The sequence below is a fragment of the Culex quinquefasciatus genome, chromosome 1, assembly GCF_015732765.1.
Source record: "Culex quinquefasciatus strain JHB chromosome 1, VPISU_Cqui_1.0_pri_paternal, whole genome shotgun sequence".
NCBI lineage: Eukaryota > Metazoa > Arthropoda > Insecta > Diptera > Culicidae > Culex > Culex quinquefasciatus.
Window position 1 is genome coordinate 1,696,218 of NC_051861.1, and position 13,913 is coordinate 1,710,130.

Below are 13,913 nucleotides of genomic sequence, written 5' to 3' on the forward strand. Positions count from 1 at the left end.
ACGCAGTTTTTCAAAAATCATATCTCGGAAACGTACGGTTCGACATCGCCAATTTTTGATATGTTATGTGAAATTTTCCGAGGAATCCGATAAAAATATTTTCAGACATAGGCTCTTTGGTCCAACACGGTCAAAACGCCATTTTAAGTTTTCATACGACTTTTCAATAGTTAAGCTAGATTTTGGAACTTTTTCCCAAATAGCCAAACTCATCACCTTTCTTTGCGTCTAAGACAGCTAAAATCGGATGAAATGGCGCGGAGATATGATTTTTAGAAAAAGTGGTTTTGCGAAAATGACGAAAATTGCCATTTTTGAACCACCCTAGCACGATGTAGGCCACTAATGGCCAAACAAAAATACGGGTCTAATTATTTTGGCCAAGGAACCCCAGAAAAAGAACTTTTTCGGTTTAGGCTCTTTCAAATGGAATTGCTGTATATATATATATATATATATATATATATATATATATATATATATATATATATATATATATATATATATATATATATATATATATATATATATATATATATATATATATATATATATATATATATATATATATATATATATATATATATATATATATATATATATATATATATATTTATCAATATTTCAATATATTTTTCAACATTTGAAAAAGAAAATGTGTTTTGAAATGCATTTTACACCAATCCCCTTGTTTCTCAGTATATAGTTTTCAAAATAACTAAGTAATTTGAAAATATTTTTGAAGTTTATTTGGCTTTTCGAGTGTCGGCCAGAAAGAAGAATAATCCAAATTTGAACAACTTTCGAACCAATTTTAAGCAACTTTTTGAATCAAAACGAACAATTTTATTTAAAAAAATGTATATATTTTTTTAAAATAAATAGCGAATTCAACCTTTTTGAGACCAAAAATTAGTTGAACTATCTGAATTCTACAAAATTTCGAATTAATTCACATTTTTCCACCACATCGATTTTCGTCTGCCTGTTTTTTCCGGATTTTTTACCGGTACATGGCCAGTTTTTCTATTATTAATTTTGTCCTGACAACCCTAGCTTTGATTATCATTTTTAGAATAATTGAACTAGCTTCAATAGTAGTTTATGCAACAAGTTGCAAAACGAGGATTTTTTCAGCACGAGTCGTACATTTATCCAACGAGGTTCACCGAGTTGGATAAATACGAAGAGTGCTGAAAAAAACAAGTTTTGCAACGAGTTCCATACAACATTTTTTGCAATTTCGAAAAACAGCCATTGAGTGAAATTTTAAGTCGAATTTTCATGTATTTTGTCAATAAATCGTTTAAATAAAAAAAAATGAAAAGTGTTACTTTTCGAAACAAATGCTGAAAAGTTCAACTTTTCAGCACCCATTTGAGTGCTGAAAAGTAGAACTTTTCAGCATTTATTTTGAAAAGTGTTGCTATTCGATTCTGTTATTTTTGGTACAGAAAAGTAGGCTATTTCGTCGTTCAAGAATGACAGAAAAAGTAAGTAGTTTCACGACGGAATTGCAAAAAATATTTTAAAGTTTTGTGATATTCCAATTTCCACACCGCAAAAAGTTTTTTTTCGCAACAAAAATATTTTTTCTTTAAAATTATTATTCAAACCAACCGAATTGGTGTAAAGTGCAATCTGCATAACTCAAAAAATTATTTAGGATATCCGAGGGGTGCAAATATGTTTAAAATTTATGTCGTCACCGGGGTAAAAACTAATATTTTAACAAAAACTTCGAAACAACACAAAACAACTTAAAAGGCATTATCCTGGGTTGATAATCTTTATAATTTTTTTTTCTCTTTTAAACTAGTTTTAAATAAAGTCCAGATTCGATTATTCGAAATCCTCCGAAAAAATCCACTTCGCTTAACACTTTGGACTGTTTACACAGGGCCGAATTTTAATCTCCATAGTTTTTAAAAAACCATTCGGCCTTGTCTTTTTTTTAATCAAAGTGCACGGGTATCTGAAGAACCTCAAGCAGACTTATAAGACAACTAAAATCGGTTGAAATGGCGCGATGTTAAGATTTTTTGAAAAATGTGGTTTTACGAAAACTTACGAAAATTTGCCATTTTTAGGACCACCCTAGCACGGTGTAGTTCATCCGAAATGGCCAACCAAACAAATACGGGTCTAGAATTGAATTGCTTATAAGGTATATATCTGGAGTTTTTTTTTAAAAGGTCCAATAAACCAAATTTCCAGTTTTTGCTTTTTAGGTGTTTTTGAAACAGCCTTGAGTCAGGGGTATTAAAAAACACCCAAAAAGCAAAAACTGAAAATTTGGTTTATTACCTTAAAAAAAAACTCCAGATATGTTTTTCCCACATTCGAGGGACATAAATTTTGTTTTTTTTTTTTGCAATGCAATCAATTTTATAAAGTTTGTTTTTTCAAACACGTTTGAACTTGGTTATAAAGAATTAAAAAAATAATTAAATTACATAAACAAAATTTCATTTCATTTGTCAGCCCTAGTTCCAACCGCTTGACCCCGCACCGCCGATGCACAACTGCGACAGATCACTCAGAAAGTGCCGTCAAAATTCATCATCGTCGTTCGACCGCACGTCGTCGTTATCGAAAATCGGGTGCGGAGAAGTAAGAAATAACCATATACACTAAATTGATGCTCTCCACGTCCTTCTTCATGCCTCCTCCTGCCCAACTCAACTCACCACCCACTCACTCAAGCTCGCTCTTTGTTGATATGTTGCGCCGCTGAACGTAAATACACTCGTTAGCGATTGCTCGGTGCTTCGAGTTTGACTCGCTCCCTCTCACTCACTCTTGATTCCGAAACAGTAAGACACACACACACACACAGTCACTAATAGCATCGCCCCTCTGAATCAGGATGTGGGTGGAAAAGGTGGAGAAAGGAAGAAAGGACGCGGTAATAATAAGCAATAATAATATCTATATCAATGGATGATGACGATAAACGTTTCGTCGTTCGGGTCGTTTCTCTATTAAGCTGAACCGATCTGGGGTGTGGGACCACAGGGAGAGGAGGGAGGGGAAGAGTGAGGTGAGGTTGAGTTAGCTGTTGGCCCCTGATCAACCAACCGACCGGCGGCCAATCTCTAACGAAGCGACGGATGCTTCACCGCGCGCGCAAACTGACTGACTGCGATGTGAAGCGATCTGGGGGTCAATCGCAAGAGTGGCGTTTGAAGAGAGGGCAATTGGTTGGCCGAAGGGTAGGATTATTTGCGTTGGAGAGATTTGAAGTGGTATTGAAGGAAATTTTTATGATTTTCTTACTTCTTTCAATTATTTTGAAAATTAAAATAAAATCACTGAAAAACTGTTTTTATTTGTCAGTTAGGGGAAATAAACCGTTCCTCGGTCCATTTTCATGATCGTTTTCTCAGAACTTTGATCATGAATTACTGTTTGCATAAAGTGTTTTTGGCTATTTCAAAGTAATAAATAGCTCAACACGGCGTCTTTTTCAGGGGGGTAGTATTTTTTGAGAAATAGCAAGAAAACTGTCATATACATATGAAAGTGTGGAACATCCCCGTTCATTTGCGGGGCGAACGAAAATCTTTGGTCGGGAAAAATCAAAGTTATCCTCATTTGAAGTTTTTGAACTTTTTCCTATGGGGCCAAATTTCGTCTATTTCAATTTAGTATTGTTATAAGTCTACATGGGCATGATTTATGGTTCAGATCATATGATTTCTTATGGGAAATGATGCAAGGAACATTTTTCCTGAAGCACGCAAAGTGATTGAAAATAAGGGAAAAAAGTTATAAAGGTTTTGTTGGAAATTTGGGAGATTTTCTGATAAAATTGCACACCTCTTTCCCAAAAACCGCAATGTTTTTGATATTCAGATCATTATTTTGATTAATTCTTTTTTGAGAAATATTTCTGGGCCCATTGAGTATTTAAATCACTACAGAAAAGTGTAATTGGTTGGGTTTATGCTCAACTGTAAGTCACATTTATGAATTTTGGATTTCAACCGAATCAACATATTTTTGTTTGTTTTTGTTATAAAATGTACCGTTTCCATTAGATTTTCACATTTGTATTAGTCTTATTAAACCTCACAAGAGATCTCGTACTTATTTTGAGGTCAGGTGATAATATTGTAAATCAAAATCAAATCAAACCATCTACATTAACGACCCCCGGGTCTTTTGTGGTCTCTATTGCAAGTTTCTGCTCGAACCTAGGAGTCCGAAGGCTTGAATGGGGAGAGCACCCAAACCTCTTTCTACTCCAAGGAACCTTCTACCCCAGTGTTTGAACTGACGACCTTTGGATTGCGAGTCCAACCGCCGCCAGCGATTCCACCGGAGTAGGCTTGGTTTGGTGTGTTATTTGTACTTATGCCATGGAGACGACTCCTACACCTGGAATAACTTAACGGCCTAACAACAACCAAGGCCGGGACCGACGTTTTACTTCCTCATCCGATGGAAGGTTGGAGCAGATGGGAATCGAACCCAGGATCATCCGCTTACAAAGCGGACATCGTAACCATTCGGCCACGCACTGCCACTGTGATCAATTATTGGTGTGTTTTTTAGCAAAACAATTTAATTGTTGTATTGTTCGTTGTTTCAAATTTGGATGCCAGACTTGTTTAGTATGTTAAGCTCAATTATTTGAGATTAAATTAATAGATTTACATACATTTAAACTTTTAATGATTTTTACGCAATATTTATGTTATTACCAATAATTGCAAGTTCAACTCTGTAGTTTCAATACAAATAATATAGCCCAAATGGAAACACAAATTAACAAAAGGCATAGAAATAGATACTCTGTGATTGTATTTACACTGCATGTTTCAATTAGATACAAAACATATCATGTGGACCATGTACTCACAAAAAAAAGTGAAAATTGTAAACGGTACATTTTATAACCAAAACACGCACAAATATGTTGATTCGATTGAAATCCAAAATTCATAAATGTGACATACAGTTGAGCTTAAACCCAACCAATTACACTTTTCTGTAGTGATTTATATACTCAATGGGTCCAGAAACATTTCTCAAAAAAGAATTCATCGAAATAATGATCTGAATATCAAAAACATTGTGGTTTTGGGAAAGGGGTGTGCAATTTTATCAGAAAATCTCCCAAATTTTCAATAAAACCTCAATAACTTTTTTCCCTTATTTTCAATCACTTTGCTTGCTTCAGGAAAAATGTTCCTTGCATCATTTCCCATAAGAAATCATATGATCTGAACCATAAATCATGCCCATGTAGACATATAACAATACTAAATTGAAATAGACGAAATTTGGCCCCATAGGAAAAAAGTTCAAAAACTTCAAATGAGGATAACTTTGATTTTTCCCGACCAAAGATTTTCGTTCACCCCGCAAATGAACGGGGATGTTCCACACTTTCATATGTTTATGACAGTTTTCTTGCTATTTCTCAAAAAATACTACCCCCCTGAAAAAGACGCCGTGTCAAATAAAGGTGAGCAAGCAAGTCTATATTTTTGATGCATCTAAAAATGTTTTTTTTTTTTAAGCGGCAAACTGCAAATATGACGAGAATAGGTTAAAAAGCTAATTGCGACAAAGTAGTAGATTATGCAAAAAGTTGCAAAAAGAAGATTTTTCAGCACGAGTTGTACATTTATAAATACTAATAAATACGACGAGTGCTGAAAAAATCATGGTTTGCAACGAGTTACTTACAATTTTTTTTTTACAATTCTGAAAAACGCTTCTTGAATTTTAAGTCAAACATTCATGTGTTTAGTGAATTCATCGTTCAAAACAAAAAAAAATATTGAAAAATGTTACTTTTCGATACCAGTGTTGAAAAGTTGAACTTTTAAGCACTAATTTTTCCCCAATTATTTTTTTTTGATTTTTTGAAAGAAAATATTTATATTGTTTAAAAAATATCTGAAGTATTTTTTGAAAAGGTCCAATAAACCAACTTTTTGGTTTTTGCTTTTTAGGTGTTTTTGAACAGCCTGGAGTCAGGGGTATTAAAAACACCCAAAATGCAAAAACTGAAAATTTGGTTTATTGGACCTTTTAAAAAAACTCCAGAAATTAGCAACAACTAATAATAACCAAAAATTAAAAAAAAAAATGGTCACGTCATTGTGTTACACGTTAGAAGAATTTTTTTTTAATCTAAAATTCTTAAAATAATGCATGAATTTTTAATATGTCCGGAGAAATAAATGGCTTTTTTATTCCCAAGGAAAGTGTACAGATATTAAATATTCGTAGTATTGTTAAAAAGAAAATAGCGAAACTCTTTTTTCATGTGAAGTTTCTATACGAAAAGAAAATTTACAAATAATAAAATTATGGTTTGACAAATAATTGATCCAGAGTCAATCACTGTTCACAGCATAAATGTCGTCATTCCCCGAAATTTTGAACCGACCAACATAATTTTAGCTCTATTACCGTCGGTCGCCTCCACCATCAACACCGCCAAGCCAAGAAGCCAAATCCATTTCCGAAACTCATTACTAATTCACGCACATCGTTCCTCTCTCTTTTCTATCTCTGACTCTATTCTACAGTCGAACCCGACTGTCTGTCCGTCTGTCTGCCGACTGTAGCAAATAGATCTCCCTGCTCTACGGAGTCGTGCCATCCATTCTTGCAGTCCTCCCCCGCGTCCGAGCACACGTTTCTGGCCTTTCCCGAAATAGGTCACATCTCACTATTTAGCACGTCGGCCCTTTTTGCGAGCAGCACTTTCCGTTTATTGGTGATTTACACGTCCTCTCTCTCTCTTAGAACCACCCCCTGCCTCTCTCCCCTCCGAGCCATCCTTTGGGAGGGATGGAGAGGTAGGAGAAAGGAGCTAAGGGGGGAGGGACGGAACACACTCAATTAGACGTACAACAGTCGACTAACGATGGGGATGATGGCGCAAACGGGGAGGGGAGCACGCGGCTCTGCTCGCAGAGGAATGGTCAAATTCACAGAGCACTCCACTGAAAAAACCCAACACAGCAAGTTCACATGCTTTTTCACGTGAACTAATCCAAAAACTAACACAATGAATTAACATGCTTTTCCTTTGGTTTAGACATGACTTTCATTATAAATGCACGTGAAAACCGCGTCAGCTACACCCATCTTGATCCACTCTTTTTCCATGGGATTTTCATCCCAGATTCACGTGAATTGCACTTCGATTCACCCCAATTGACTTTTCCTTCAGGTTTCAAGTGAATTTCACGTTACTATCGAATGTTTTGATTTTGAAGTTCGAAATGAAAAAATAGTCTTAGTGAAGATGGCCACTCACGTTAAATCTGAGCCAGAGCTCCCGCGTTTAAATTTGATTATTCGCCAGAAAAGAGGGTTTTTCGCAAAAATGTGGCAGGATTATTTCTAAAACTATGGTAAGTATTTTCTAAATATTTCTTTGGACAAAAATTTATGCCTGACCATTTTTTTAATCGTATTTCCAGGAATCACCGTCTGCTTTTCGCCACCGCTGACTCAAAATTTTGAAGTACCTGCCTAAGATTTTTTCTGGGGATGATGACTGACCCCCATCGAGGCATGATTATGATGGTCAACTAGGATCCAGAAATGTCCAAGGAGACCCGTGAGAGTCCCGGTGTGTGACGCAGGAGCACGGTTTGCTGCTCTTGCAGAGAGCATTTTTTTGTGTGAAGTGTGAATGAAAAAGTGAAGTGTATGTGTATATTAAGAAATAAATGGAAAACTAATGAATAGCAAAATGCATTTTTTTTCAAAACATAAATAAATAAAAATAAAAAAAGGTTACCTAAAATCTTCACTTGAAAAGCAAATGAAAAACATTTGGTTTAAATGTGAAATCCATTTCATTTTCATAAGCATTTCTTATGAATATCACGTGAAACGACACATGAAACTAACGTGAATTTCATTTGGTTTTAACATGTAGCGCGATGAAAATTATCTATGTGATTTACACATGACATTCACATGCAAAGTGGTATGGGGCAGATTCATGTGTAAAACATGTGATATTGCTATGGGCCTTTCTTTCAGTGTCTGCATACTATAGCTAGAAGGGGTCAGGGGTTCTAAATTTGATTTTTAAGTCAAATTTAACAACGAAAAATTTCAAATATTAATGTTAACTTTTTACATCAAGTTCATGCGAAAAATATATTAGCAAAATAGCTCCAATTTTTTAGAAAATTATGATTAATCGTTTCTCAAAAAAATAAATGCAACTTTGTAGTATTTTTTTTATTAGTTCTAGGAAAATAACTGAAAGAAGTTAATCCGGAATAGCACAAGGAAATTAAGTTGGAGTTTTTGAAATTTTTCAAGGAAAAATGTAAGAGAACATATGAATAATTGTTAGATTTTGTGCTAGAACAGTGGTAGAGTAAAAAATATGCTTTAAAAAAATATAAGACCTTGTTGAATTAAATAATTCATGGCCAAACCTTTCTTCTCAAAGTTTATAAAAAACGAAATTAGATTTTTTGTCGAATATTTTACCAAAAAGTTGCTATAGTTGGAAATAGTGCACAATATGTAAAATACTGTTCGGTCAAATTATTTATTTCCTAAGTAATTAACTTCTGGGTGCTGAATAGTGGTTCGCAAAACGGCCTCAATTTTGAACTGTCAAAGTGAAACCAATTTACTATTCGCCAAAAGTAGAGAGTATTGTGATCGATCATTAAAAATTGTAATTTTTTTTGCAAGAATGAAAAATGTGCGGCTTTTGAGGACCTGGGGTTGAAATCAAGAAACCTTAAGAAATTTGAAGACGAGATCGTATTTTTTAAAATTATGAATGGAAGTTGTTTATGGAGTCGATGCGATTGTATCCATCCAAATGCTGTCTTTATTGTTTGATTCCGTTTGAAAACCTGGTTTAGTGAAAATCCATTCTGTTTGTTGGATCAGCTTCCCAAGAATAAGCCATGTTTTTCGCTGGATCAGGAAGAGCTGCAGGATCCAAAATCAGACAAGGAATTTATCTGTGACATCGTAGAATTGTCGAAACGCGACAATTTTGCAGCAAAACATGTCAAAAACTTGAAAAAAATAAAACACATACTACTGTTTATAAAACAGTTTATTTACCAGTAAGAAAAAGTCATGCTTGTGCTTGAACATCCTCCTACTTTGTAGATGTAAATAAAGTGGGATTTTCGAAAATCACGTTACGCATTCTCTCTATTCAACACCCAGATTAACTTCATAAATAAATGAAGATTATCATTTATACATATTTAAATAAATTTGGCTACTTTTCTATGGTACAGATTACTATATGATTAGAGACTTATTTTACAAAACCAGTCTTCAAAATACCTATTAGATAACTATCAGATTTTTTTTACATAGGGGCTGCAAGAACAAAGTCTTAGCTAACAAATCTCATAAAAAGTTATGAAAAAAATGTGAGTTTCATAATTTCGTAAAATAATGAATACAGTTCAAACTCGATTATCCGAAAGCCTCGAAAAAATTTCACTTCGGAAAATCGAAAGATTTTTTTTTTTCGATGTCTAATTTTTGATTGCCGAGCTCAGGTATGACCCCTAAACTACGCTAAAATGATTAAAAAAAAATAAATCCAAGATGGCGGCCAAAATGGTGGTGATGCAATATTGAAAAATATATATATATTTTTTAATAGGCAATCAACAACTCAAATTGGACTAAAATTTGATGTTAAAAACAAGAAAATGAAAAAAAAACACGAAAAAAAATTTTTTTTGTTCGTGATTCGATTATCCGAAGCCCCATACAATAATCGGATAATCGAACTTCGGATAATCGAAACTTCGGATAATCGAGGCTTCGGATAATCGAGTCTGGAATGTATAAAAAAATAGATGTTATGAAAAAATAAGGCCGTTGCAAATATATGTTATGGGAGAGGCCCTTGGTGGTCTATGGTCCGATAAATCAGGGGGATTTTTTTTTTCAAAAAACATCAAAATATCGATGGAAATAGAAGTCTAATCAACTGAGAACAATCTTAAATGCTTTTTTCTACATTGATAATCATTTTTAGCATGTTTGGGCTCGTTAAAAAAATATGTTGAACTTGAACTTGAACTTATAATGTACAGCACCGCAAAAACGTTTTTTCGCAAAAATAAAATTTTCATCAAAACCTAGAAATTTTGGAAATTAATGATTGCAAAACAACTGAACCAGTGTATAATGCAGTTTAAAACACGTTTTTCATTCGAATGTTGACACCGTGGCCTGTAATTAATTTTTTTAACTTTTTTTATTTTTTTATCGTTCAGTGACGCAAAAAATTATAATTTGTTTAAACATATAAAAGGTTTTATTGGATTCAAAACGCATAAAAAAGTGTTATACAACGTATTCTGAATATTTTACAATCGATTTTTGAAGTATTTTTTCCGAATGAAATTTCAATTTTAGATAATCACTAATTTTTTTGGGAAATTTTGAAGAACGCCCCCTTTCAAAAACTTGATATCAAATTTGCAATGGCATAGGAAGCTATTTAAAAAGTTTAAAAATATTTGCAGAGTAAGTTGTTTTAATTTCGTAAATATTTTTTTCAAGGCATTGTGACATATTAAAAATATTAATCATTTCTAGAGTTCCATTGGTTATTGTGTTTCATATGTTTCTTGAACTTAAAAAAACTCTAGATTTGCAAAGCTTTGTTATTTTGAAGTGATTTTTCTTTACTAAAATTAAAATAATTATCACCTGTAATTTTGTAGACACCGTGCTGAGAACCCCTGCTCCACCGAGAGATAAGAGAGGTGGCGTGGAGTAGCAGTAGATGGCGAGCAGCGCACACACAGGACGACAACGACGAAACAAGAATAACACGACTTCAAAACTCGAGAAATATAATTGAAATAAACACACCGTTTTGCGCGCCGGGTGGCTTTCCTCAGAGGCAGGCGGGTGGGTTGGTTGGGGGGAGGTCGGTGTCGGAGTGGGGCAGGGTGGAAACAGAGTTGCAAAGCGGTGAGAATCTTTCTCTTTCACTCTATCACTCTCACTTGGACGCGGCAATTGGTCCTTCAACACACAAAGTGAAGATGCTCCTCCGAATGATGATGCCCTCGCGATGATGGCAGCAAAAAGCATCAAGTATTTACTAACTTTAGTTGCACTGACTAACTGACTTTTGGTCTCTTGTTTTCCGTTCGTTCACCACTTCTTTTTGTTGACAGTTCTGGAAGGGGGGAGGGTTGAGGGGGAAACACTCAACGTCAATTTATCGACTATTAGCGCGCCACTTACAAATGCACACACACACACGCACCCGCACAAGCGAACGCGCGCGCGACTGTTCTGAACCGAGCTTAAATCGAGAACTCTCAGTGTCTTTGACTGCGCCACCAACCTCAACCAGCTACTGACTGCTGCTCGGAGTGATGTCAATTTACAACTGAAACCATTTGTCTCTGATTTTCGCTCTACAACTTAACTGTGCTGTGCTGCCCCGAGATGGCAGTCGGCGGCGGCGGCGGACGGGTCGTCGGGATGATGATGAGCTGCTGCCGAGTGAGAGAGCAGCGCGCAAAGAGCAAAGAAGCACCACAAACAGAGTGTATAAAAGTTAATCGACATCACACACAGTCAGGCAGCAGCACACAGTAGGCCAAAGAGGCGACACTAATGGAGCGTAGAATTACAAACACATGATTTTATTATTATTATGTGTGGTGTGGGGTCGTGTGTGCGTTTTCTCGCTCGCACTTTCTTTCTCGCGCTCTCACTCTCTCGCACGCGCTCGTCGTCGTCGACAGTAGCGTTTTTCGTTAGTGTTACCGTTTAGTTGAATTTCTTGTTTGGTCTCAAATGATTTTTGGATAAACCCAACCATGCTAAACATAATTCAAAATGCAGAGGAACGCAGTTTTAGTTTGATTTCAACAATTTGATGTTCTTTGCAAAAAACATTTTTTGCTCTTGGGTTTTTTTTGTAGCCACTTTGGAAGGGAGGAGGATGAGGGAGGGGGGGTTAAGGGATTGTTACAAAAACATTGAACAATATTGGCAACAGCCTAATTAATGTTTTGCCTGCTATCTTTCTTTGTAAAAAATACTTCTATTTATTTTTGAGCATTTGTGAATTTCTAGTGTACAGACCCGCAAAAACAATTTTTTTCGCAAAAAGAAAATTTAGTTAAAAACATAGGTTTTTATAAAAACGTATGATTGCAAAAAAAACTGTATTGGTATAAAAGCATTTGACATTTTTTTTGTCTAAAAATAATTTTATGAAAAAAAAAATTGTAATTTAAAAAATTGAAATCGTGCAAAGCTACAAACGATTTAATATATACACTTTTTGTTGCCCCCTTTACCTCATGTCTGCCAAAGTCAAGGGACATAGAATCCTAAAAGGTAAACTCTAAAATATAAAATTTAATTCAACCAAACATTTCATATATTTTTTTATGTACAGCATAATTATGCTTTTAACTCAGCCCGGACTGAATACAAATAAAATAATGCAAAAATGTGTTTCATTTAAATGTAAAAATCTATTCATGTATTATATTCATAAAAGTAAAAAAAAAAATGAAACTACAAGCCACTGTTACAATATTTTAATGACAAAAGTGGCGGTGATGAAATATTGAAAAAAAATGCATTTTTTTAATTCAATACGCCATCAATTACACAAATTCGACAAACATAGGGTATCAAAACTCAAATTTGATCTTAAAAGCAAAAAAAAAAAAAAAATAGAATAAAACGTAAAACTAATTTATTTTTCATGATTCGATTATCCTAAGTCGAATATAAACCAACTTCGGATAATCGAAACTTCGGACAAACAAGGATTCGGATAATCTAGTCTGGATTGTAGAACTGTCCTGTTTAGTCGTTTTGCAATAAAAAGTTTCCAAAATGTCTATGAATTGACAAAACTATTTTTTGCGGTGCTGTACATTGAAATTTCATAAAAAAATTAAAACATTTTCAAACGAACCAAAACATGCTAAACATGATTATGAATTCGGAAGAATGCATTTCAGATTGATCCTCCGCCAACTCACACAGCAGTTGCCCCGACCCCTCTTCGATTTGCGCGAAACTTTGTCCTAACTTTTGTCCCTGATTACGAACCCGAGGTCCGTTTTTTGGTATCTCAATTTTTGAACATGCTAAAAAAGAGGTGTTTTTCAATAATTTGCAGTCAGAAACGGTTATGAGATAAAAATTTGGTGTCAAAGGGACTTTTTTGTAAAATTGGACGCCCGATTTGATGGCGTACTCAGAATTCCGAAAAAAACGTATTTTTCATCGAAAATAACACTAAAAAAGTTTTAAAAACTCACCCATTTTCCGTAACTTAACTGTAAAAATTTTTGGAACATATCATTCTAAGGGAAATTTAATGTACTTTTCAAATCTACATTGTCCCAGAAGGGTCATTTTGCCTTCCTCACTGAGGTAAGGCTATAATCCTGCTCCAAAATTGAACTTTTTATTTTAAGCTCGAAAACCCACCTTGATGTATACATATCGACTCAGAATTGAAAACTGAACAAATGTCTGTGTGTATGTGTGTGTGTATGTGTGTGTGTGTGTGTATGTGTGTGTGTATGTGTGTGTGTATGTGTGTGTGTATGTGACCAATAATGTCACGCAGTTTTCTCAGCACTGGCTGAACCGATTTTGACCAAACCAGTCGCATTCGACTTGGTTTAGGGTCCCATACGGTGCTATTGAATTGTTTGAAGTTTCGATAAGTAGTTCAAAAGTTATGTATAAAAATGTGTTTTCGCATATTTTCAGAAGTTGAATAAATGGCAGTAAACTGAACCAAACATCATCATGCTATACATCGTTAGTTAGGTAGTTGAAAGACCTTTCCAACGAGTCCAAAACATTGATAATCTGGCAACCCTGTCTCGAGTTATAACCACTTAAGTGATATTTATGTAATTTTT

At 34.6% G+C, this 13,913-nt stretch overlaps 1 protein-coding gene across 11 annotated transcripts in view; it reads right to left on the reverse strand.

Moving 5' to 3' along the window:
• LOC6032080 (homeobox protein Hox-A3a) overlaps positions 1 to 11,611 on the reverse strand; it is a 51,348-nt gene extending 39,737 nt beyond the window's left edge. For 2 of the 11 annotated variants that reach the window (XM_038248842.1, XM_038248841.1), the window contains exon 1: positions 11,351 to 11,611. The gene's annotated coding sequence lies outside the window, so the exon portion shown is untranslated. Of the gene's footprint in view, positions 1 to 10,701 lie in introns of all 11 variants that reach the window. The other 9 variants (XM_038248838.1, XM_038248839.1, XM_038248837.1 and 6 more) reach the window with 6 other exon arrangements.
• Between the last annotated feature and the right edge of the window lie 2,302 nt (positions 11,612 to 13,913).